Here is a 7670-nt window from a genome sequence, read left to right on the forward strand (position 1 = left end):
ACCCTCACGAACGTCTATCTCAAGAAAAATAGCTAAACAAGTTGCATAAATTCCTCCAAAGAAATCTCCATTATATCTATTATGATGCAACCTACGAGCTACAATGGCTCCCATATGATAAGATTGGTCTCCTAACACAGCACTCCTGAGAATGCTGAGGTCAGGGACACACATGTGACATGCTTCATCCTTAGCATTTATGCATCTACCTATGAAGAGAGCAAAATAATGTATAGCAGGAAAGTGAATGCTCCCTATGGTAGCTTGCGTTATATCTCTAGATTCCCCTACAGTTATACTAGCGAGAAAGTTTCTAAATTCAGATTTACGGGGATCAATAGTACTACCCCATTGTGGGAGTTTGCAGGCAAAATTAAAATCCTCTAAGTCCATGGTATAAAATTTGTCATAAAGATCAAACATGACTGAAGGAGAATTACATGAAGATGAAAAGTCAAACCTCCTCATAAATGAGCTTGTGAGATCATGATACTGGGGGCATTTGTCTGCCTCAAAGTCCACAAGACCGGCGTTACGCAAATATGCGTTAAATTCATCTTTAATTCCCGCTTGATCCATGAAATTTTCCGACGGCCATTCGCAAGGCCGCACTAGAGCGTCTCTTGGTGGTTCCTCGTCAGCATCACGCATAGCAAGCCTGGGTCCTTGCTTCTTAGAAGAACCACCTTGGAACATCTTCCTAAGCATATTGTTTTTCTCTGAAAAATTTCTGAAATTTTTAGTAACTTCAAACAAAAGTGAACAAAGCTCAACAAAATTGATAGCAACCACTCCTACAAATTCCTAGGGCCTATATCATGCATCAAAACTACTTTTGACCATATAATTTTGACATGCAAGCTCAAGAATAGGGTCACCTAAGCAGCAAAAAATTGCAATGAATAAATCACTAGAACAAAAACTAATTGGACCAATGGAGGAGTCACATACCAAGGAACAATCTCCCCAAGCAGTTTTGTGAGAGGTGCTTTGAGCAAGGAGATCGAAAATGGTAGCAAAGTGAGCTAGAACTCGTGCTTGAGCTGGATATTCGTTTTCGTGGGAGGAAGATGAAGTGTGTGGGTGCAGGAATAAGTGGAGGAGGGCCACCGTGGGCCCACGAGGTAGGGGGCATGCCTAGCGGGGTAGGGCGTGCCCTCCACCCTCGTGGCTAGCTGGCAGCTCCCCCTGTGGTGATTTTTGCACCATAAATCCTCAAATATTCCCGAAAAAATCATATTAAATTGGCATGTCATTCTGAGGACTTTTATTTTCAGGATATTTTTATATTGCACGGATAAGACAGGAAACAGACAGAAAAATACTATTTTTACTTTATTTCAACTAAATTACAGAAAGTATACACAGGGTACAGAAGGTTGTGCTTCTAGTTTCATCCATCTCATGCTCATCAAAAGGAATCCACTAACAAGGTTGATCAGGTCTTGTTAACAAACACATTCCGATTAACATGGGACCGGAGAAATTTCGAATAACACTATCTTACCTCAACGGGGATATGCACATCCCCAATAATAAGAATATCATATTTCTTCTTGACAGTAGGAAGAGGAAATTCAAAACCTCCAAATATAATTGATGGAGTTTTTCCAATAGTGTTGATACTATGAACTTGAGGTTGTTTCCTCGGAAAGTGTATCGTATGCTCATTACCATTAACATGAAAAGTGACATTACCTTTGTTGCAATCAATAACAGCCCCTGCAATATTAAGAAAAGGTCTTCCAAGAATAATAGACATACTATCGTCCTCGGGAATATCAAGAATAACAAAGTCCGTTAAAATAGTGACGTTTGCAACCACAACAGGCACATCTTCACAAATACCGACAGGTATAGCAGTTGATTTATTAGCCATTTGCAAAGATATTTCAGTAGGTGTCAACTTATTCAAGTCAAGTCTACGATATAAAGAAAGAGGCATAACACTAACACCGGCTCCAAGATCACATAAAGCAGTTTTAACATAGTTTCTTTTAATGGAGCATGGTATAGTGGGTACTCCTGGGTCTCCGAGTTTCTTTGGTATTTCACCCTTAAAAGTATAATTAGCAAGCATGGTGGAAATTTCAGCTTCCGGTATCTTTCTTTTATTAGTAATGATATCCTTCATATACTTAGCATAAGATTAATTTTGAGCATATCAGTCAATTGCATACGCAAAAAGATAGGTCTAATCATTTCAGCAAAGCGCTCAAATCCTCATCATCCTTTTTCTTGGATGGTTTGGGAGGAAAAGGCATGGGTTTCTGAACCCAAGGTTCTCTTTCTTTACCATGTTTCCTAGCAACAAAGTCTCTCTTATCACAACGTTGATTCTTTGATTGTGGGTTATCAAGATCAATAGCAGGTTCAACTTCTACATCATTATCATTACTAGGTTGAGCATCATCATGAACATCATCATTAACATTTTCAGTAGGTTCATGTTCATTACCAGATTGTGTTTCAGCATCAGACATAGATATATCATTTGGATTCTCAGGTGGTAACAATAGGTTCACTAGAAGTTTGCAAAGTCCTATCATTTTTCTTTTTCTTCCTTTTAGAAGAACTAGGTGCATCAATTTTATTTCTCTGAGAATCTTGCTCAATTCTCTTAGGGTGGCCTTCAGGATACAAAGGTTCTTGAGTCATTCTACCAGTTCTAGTAGCCACTTTAACAGCATAATCATTTTTCTTACTATTCATTTCATCGAGCAACTCTTTTTGAGCCTTAAGTACTTGTTCTACTTGAGTGGTAACCATAGAAGCATGTTTGCTAACAAGTTTAAGTTCACCTCTAATATTAGCCATATAATCACCCAAGTGTTTAATCATATAAGCATCTTGTTTTAATTGTCCACCAATAAGCATTGAAGTCTTCTTGCTTAAACATAAAATTATCAAACTCATCCAAGCACTGACTAGCAATTTTAGTAGGAGGGATTTCAGCTTTGTCATATCTATAGAGAGAATCTACCTTTACTACCTGTGTCGGGTTATCGGGATCAGGAGGTTCTTCAATAAATAAAGGATTAAGATCATATGTTTCTTCAATAGGCGGTAAATTAAGACCATGTATTTCTTTAATAGGAGGTAAATTCTTAACATCTTCAGCTTTAATACCTTTTTCTTTCATAGATTTCTTTGCCTCTTGCATATCTTCGGGACTGAGGAATAGAACACCTCTCTTCTTCGGAGTTGGTTTAGGAATAGGCTCATTAATTAGAGGAGGAGCTGGCTTAGGAGCTGCCAAATTATTTTCATTTGTCAACATATTATTCAATAGAATCTCAGCTTCACCCGGTGTTCTTTCCCTGAAAAGAGAACGAGCACAACTATTCAGGTAATCTCTGGAAGCATCAGTTAGTCCATTATAAAAGATATCAAGTATTTCATGTTTCTTAAGAGGATGATCAGGCAAAGCATTAAGTAACTTGAGAAGCCTCCCCCAAGCTTGTGGGAGACTCTCTTCTTTAATTTGCTCAAAGTTGTATATTTCCTTTAAAGCAACTTGTTTCTTATGAGCAGGGAAATATTTAGCAGAGAAGTAATAAATCATATCCTGGGGACTACGCACACAACCAGGATCAAGAGAATTAAACCATATCTTAGCATCACCCTTACGGAAATATTTTGAGGATATAAAAGTAGCGAGATCTCTCATCATTAGTGAATAGGGTGGCTATATCATTTAATTTAGTAAGATGTGCCACAACAGTTTCAGATTCATAACCATGGAAAGGATCAGATTCAACCAAAGTAATTATATTAGGATCAACAGAGAATTCATAATGCTTATCAGGAACACAAATAGGTGAAGTAGCAAAAGCAGGGTCAGGCCTCATTTTATCTCTAAGTGATTCTTTGTTCCATTTAGCTATTAACCTTCTAAGCTCATCGTTATCGTTGCAAGCTAAAATAGCAGTAGAAGCCTCTTTATCAAAAATATAACCTTCAGGAATAACAGGCCTATCCTCATCATCATTTTCATCAATATTATCAGATTCAATAATTTCTTTCTCTCTAGCCCTAGCAATTTGTTCATCAAGAAATTCACTAAGGGGCACAGTAGTATCAAGCATAGAAGTAGTTTCATCATAAGTATCATGCATAGCAGAAGTGGCATCATCAATAACGTGCAACATATCAGAATGAATAGAAGAAGCATGTTTAGGTGTCGCAAGCTTACTCATAACAGAAGGTGAATCAAGTGCAGAGCTAGATGGCAGTTCCTTACCTCCCCTCATAGTTGAGGGATAAATTTTTGTTTTTGGATCTCTCAAGTTCTTCATAATGATAAGCAGATATAAATCCCAAGTGACTCAAAGAATAGAGCTATGCTCCCCGGCAACGGAGCCCGAAAAAGGTCTTGATAACCCACAAGTATAGGGGATCACAACAGCTTTCGAGGGTAGAGTATTCAACCCAAATTTATTGATTCGACACAAGGGGAGCCAAAGAATATTCTCAAGTATTAGGAGTTGAGTTGTCAATTCAACCACACCTGGATAACTTAGTATCTGCAGCAAAGTGTTTAGTAGCAAAGTAATATGATAGTGGTGGTAACGGTAACAAAAGAGTAAAGAAAGCAAAGTAATATTTTTGGTATTTTGTAGTGATTGTAACAGTAGCAACAAAAAAGTAATAAGCGTAAACCGGTATATGGAAAGCTCATAGGCATTGGACCGGTGATGGATAATTATGCCGGATGCGGTTCATCATGTAACAGTCATAACCTAGGGTGACACAGAACTAGCTCCAATTCATCAATGTAATGTAGGCATGTATTCCGAATATAGTCATACATGCTTATGGAAAAGAACTTGCATGACATCTTTTGTCCTACCGTCCCGTGGCAGCGGGGTCCTAATGGAAACTAAGGGATATTAAGGCCTCCTTTTAATAGAGAACCGGAACAAAGCATTAGCACATAGTGAATACATGAACTCCTCAAACTATGATCATTACTGGGAGTGGTCCCGATTATTGTCACTTCGGGGTTGCCGGATCATAACACATAGTAGGTGACTATAGACTTGCAAGATAGGATCAAGAACACACATATATTCATGAAAACATAATAGGTTCAGATCTGAAATCATGGCACTCGGGCCCTAGTGACAAGCATTAAGCATAGAAAAAGTCATAGCAACATCAATCTCAGAACATAATGGATACTAGGGATCAAACCCTAACAAAACTAACTCGATTAAATGGTAAATCTCATCCAACCCATCACCGTCCAGCAAGCCTACGATGGAATTACTCACGCACGGTGGTGAGCATCATGAAATTGGTGATGGAGGATGGTTGATGATGACGACGGCGATGAACCCCCCTCTCCGGAGCACCGAACGGACTCTAGATTAGCCCTCACGAGAGGTTTTAGGGCTGGGCGGTGGCTCCGTATTGTAAAACGCGATGATTTCTTCTCTCCTATTTTTTTCTCCCCGAAAGCAAATATATAGAGTTGGAGTTGGCGTCGGAAGGTCTCTACGGGGCCCACGAGGTAGGGGGCGCGCCCTAGGGGGGGCCCACCCTCGTGGACAGGGTGTGGGCCCCCTGGTCTTCATCTTTAGCGAGGTTTTTTTATTAGTTTTTTATAAGATGTTCCGGGGAGTTTTAGGTCATTCCGAGAACTTTTGTTTTCTGCACATAAAACAACATCATGGCAATTCTGCTGAAAACAGCGTCAGTCCGAGTTAGTTCCATTCAAATCATGCAAGTTAGAGTCCAAAACAAGGGCAAAAGTGTTTGGAAAAGTAGATACGTCGGAGACGTATCAACGACACCATATGAACTGTGGTTTAGCTAGAAACCTAAGTTGTCGTTTGTTAAAGTTTGGGGCTATGATGCTTATGTGAAAAAGTTTCAACTTGATAAGCTCGAACCCAAATCGGAGAAGTGCATCTTCATAGGATACCCAAAAGAAACTGTTGGGTAGACCTTCTATCACAGATCCGAAGGCAAGATCTTTGTTGCTAAGAGTGGATCCTTTCTAGAGAAGGAGTTTCTCTCGAAAGAAGTGAGTGGGAGGAAAGTAGAACTTGATGAGGTCATTGTACCTTCTCCCGAATTAGAAAGTAGTTCATCACAGAAATCGGTTCGAGTGATGCCTACACCAATTTGTGAGGAAGCTAATGATGATGATGATGATAAAACTTCAGATCAAGTTACTACCGAACCTCATAGGTCAACCAGAGTACGGTCCGCACCAGAGTGGTACGGTAATCCTGTTCTGGAAGTCATGTTACTAAACCATGACGAACCTACGAACTATGAGGAAGCGATGATGAGGCCAGATTTCGCAAAATGGCTTGAGGCCATGAAATCTGAGATGGGATCCATGTATGAGAACAAAGTATGGACTTTGATTGACTTGCCCGATGATCGGCAAGTCATTGAGAATAAATGGATCTTCAAGAGGAAGACGGACGTTGATAGTAGTGTTAGTATCTACAAAGCTCGAATTGTCGCAAAAGGTTTTCAAAAAGTTCAAGGTGTTGACTATGATGAGATTTTCTCACTCGCATCAATGCTTAAAAGTCTGTCCGAATCATGTTAGTAGTTGCCACATTTTATGAAATTTGGCAAATGGATGTCAAAACTGCATTCCTTAATGGATTTCTTAAAGAAGAGTTGTATATAATCCTAAAGGTGCTAACAAAGTGAGCAAGCTCCAGCGATGCATCTATGGACTGGTGCAAGCATCTTGGAGTTGGAATATATGCTTTGATAAAGTGATCAATGCATATGGTTTTATACAGACTTGCGGTGAAGCCTGTATTTACAAGAAAGTGAGTGGGAGCACTACAACATTTCAGATAAGTATATGTGAATGACATATTGTTGATCGGAAATAATGTAGAATTTTCTAGAAAGCATAAATGAGTGTTTGAAAGGAGTTTTTCAAAGAAAGACCTCGGTGAAGCTACTTACATATTGAGCATCAAGATCTATACAGATAGATCAAGACCCTTGATATATTTTCAATGAGTACATGCCTTGACAAGATTTTGAAGTAGTTCAAAATGGAACAGTCAAAGAAGGAGTTCTTGTCTGTGTTGCAAGGAGTGAAGTGTTGGAAATATACCCTAGAGGCAATAATAAAGTGGTTATTATTATATTTCCATGTTCATGATAATTGTCTATTTTTCATGCTATAATTGTATCAACCGAAAACCGTAATACATGTGTGAATACATAGATCGTAATATGTCCCTAGTAAGCCTCTAGTTGACTAGCTCATCGATCAATGGATGGTCATGATTTCCTGACCATGGACATTGGATGTCATTGATAATGGGATCACATCATTAGGAGAATGATGTGATGGACAAGACCCAATCCTAAGCGTAGCACAAGATCGTGTAGTTTGTTTGCTAAAGATTTTCTAATGTCAAGTATCATTTCCTTAGAACATGAGATTGTGCAACTCCAGAATACTGTAGGAATGCTTTTGGTGTACCAAACATCACAACGTAACTGGATGGCTATAAAGGTGCACTATAGGTATCTCTGAAAATATCTGTTGGGTTGGCATGAATCGAGACTGGGATTTGTCACTCCGTATGATGGAGAGGTATCTCTGGGCCCACTCGATAGTGCATCATCATAACGAGCTCAATGTGACTAAGGAGTTAGCCATGAGTTCATGCGTTACG

The sequence above is a fragment of the Triticum dicoccoides genome, chromosome 7A, assembly GCF_002162155.2.
Source record: "Triticum dicoccoides isolate Atlit2015 ecotype Zavitan chromosome 7A, WEW_v2.0, whole genome shotgun sequence".
Classification (NCBI taxonomy): domain Eukaryota; kingdom Viridiplantae; phylum Streptophyta; class Magnoliopsida; order Poales; family Poaceae; genus Triticum; species Triticum dicoccoides.